Raw genomic sequence first — 2702 nt, 5'->3', positions numbered from 1 at the left:
GAAGCCAATCTGGAGGCATCTAACAACTCTTGTGCTCCACTACTTGTCCTTCAAAAAACGAAATGATATATTTCATGTGTCGGCGCAACTTTTCTTCAACTTGCATCAATATATGTTAAGTAACAAAAATTCAGAACCGAGTACGATCATGAGGTGGGATGGTTACTTTTACGATAAAGAATCATAATACAATTCCGCATGTTTTAGCACTGCTTGACTGACCAATCTTAAATCTGAATTTTCTTGGCGATGTAATGAAGGTGTGACACATCAGATAAATCTCAAACGATAAAATTATATCGGTGCAGGTACTCACTGACAAAACGAAATTCCGCTCGTGATTAGTTGAAACACCTGAAATTAAACCTAGCTAGTGATGGTTAGCTGCACGGTTACCATGAAGTTGGAGCCAAGAAATTGTGCAGTTGTGCTGTGCAACCAACAATCAGACTACGACTGAATGGCCAACACCAATTGGCTTCTACCAAAATAATTAAGCTTAAAGCACCTTTACTAACCATTTTTAACCGGAAATAATTGAAGCAAAAGAATCATCAAACAACATTCAGGTAGCAAGTACAGTTTTTTTCACAAATAAGTTAGACGCAATGATATTCCCATGCTTTCTTTGGGCCTGTGACGGACTGGCATGTCTTGATGAAATGTTTCGTCCACTACTCTAGACTTGTATTTCAAAGCCAGAAATGGTTCACAGCAGTGCATATTTGTATCTGGTTGGGCATGCATGCCATCATTTGTCTTGGCTAGGCCTTTTAATTTGTGGCTCTAAAGCTTGTACTTGATGGAATTTTTCTTCTAGTTCTTTTGAAGTGATGAACAAGTTTCCATGACAGTATAGTTGCCAGAGAAACCTCATTGGTGTAATGAACCACTGATGTAAACATGGAGATATATGGAACGCAAGGTATTGCCCTTGTTGATCAGTCTAAGAATTAAGAAGTGATTTTGCATGGAAAAATAATGCGACAGAAATAATATCTACCACTTGAGGGCGGTTAGCAGGAGAAGGTGAGCCAAAAAGAACAATAATAGCTAGCTAGAGAATAGAATTAACTAACATTCGCACTTGGTTCCATTCGTCCGTATCTCACTAGAGAGAAGTGAATAGTTGTTGAAAAGGTTGTTATGTAAAGATAGTCTGGTCCGGTCATGCTTGTTTCCAGTTGCAGCAGGAAACAGCAGACTTCAGTCCTGAGTAGCCCTGGGCAAATTTTACCGAGAACCAAACCGAAAAAACCGAGAACCGAACCGAATTTACCGAGAACCGAAATCTCGGTTCCCTATTCGGTTCCCATTTCCTAAGAACCAAAATTTGTTCGGTTAATTCGGTTCCTCCCCTCGGTTAACCGAACTAACCGAGGAACCGAACTCCCGCATCCCGGAGACCCGAAATCCTGGCGCCCCCCTATGACGACCGACCTCCCGCGGCGCCGCATCCCCGCCCAGAGTCCGGGGCGCCCTCCCGAGTCGCTGATTTTTTGAAAGCCGGAGTTGGTCGGTTGAAAGGTCCTAATGGCTAGAGGGAGGTGAATAGCCTAATAAAAATTTCTACAACAACACTTAACAAATCGGTTAGACAATTATGAGGCGAAGCAAGTGTTGCGCTAGCCTACTTATATTGCAAGCCACCTCCCATAATTCTAGTGTATATAGTTTCTATCCACACAATAGCTATGTCACTACACTAAGTTAGTGTGCTCTCAAAGTCTAACTAAAGAGCCACACTAATCAAACTAACAAGCTCTCACAACTAGCTTACACTAAAGAGCTTGACAACTAGTTTGCGGTAATGTAAAGAAAGTGAGCAATTTGTTTATACCGCCATGTCGAGGAGTAAACCAATCAATCACAAGAATCAATATCAATGAAGACCAATCACCTCGGAATCAAATGATGAACACAATGATTTCTACCGAGGTTTACTTGCTTGCCGGCAAGCTACTCCTCGTTGTGGCGATTCATTCACTTGGAGGTTCATGCGCTAATTGGCATCACACGCCAAAACCTCAATAGGGTGCCGCACAACCAACACAAGATGAGGATCACACAAGCCATGAGCAATCTACTAGAGTACCTTTTGGCTCTTCGTCGGGGAAAGGTCAAGAACCCCTGAAAGCTCTAGTTTGGTTTTGGTAAATTGATGAAACCCTAAGTGCTAACCTAGTTCATCAATTGATCATGAGATAGGTAGCACACTTCAAGTAGAGAAGCAAATGAAGATCATAACATGACAATGGTGATAGCATGGAGATGATCAATGGCTTAAACTTGAAGAGAAGAAAGAGAAAAACAAAAAGCTCAAGACAAAGGTATAACTTGTAGGAGCTATTTTGTTTTGGTGATCAAGACACTTAGAGAGTGTGATCACATTTAGGTTTGATAGCCGTACTATTAAGAGGGGTGAAACTCGTATCGGAATGCGGTTATCAAAGTGCCACTAGATGCTCTAACTCATTGTATATGCATTTAAGATCTAGTGGAGTGCTAACACCCTTGATAATATTTGTGAAAATATGCTAACACATGTGCACAAGGTGTTTGCAGGGTTGAGATGGGTTTGGGTCCCATTTTCTATTGCGCCGGATGCAAATTCTTGGTGGTTGGCACATTGGAGCAAGGGTGGAGAAGATAGAAGTGAGAACAGAGCTGATGCCAGCGTCGGTCCAGTGACCGGACGCTGA

The sequence above is a fragment of the Miscanthus floridulus genome, chromosome 9, assembly GCF_019320115.1.
Source record: "Miscanthus floridulus cultivar M001 chromosome 9, ASM1932011v1, whole genome shotgun sequence".
NCBI lineage: Eukaryota > Viridiplantae > Streptophyta > Magnoliopsida > Poales > Poaceae > Miscanthus > Miscanthus floridulus.
This window is presented reverse-complemented; position numbering follows the sequence as displayed.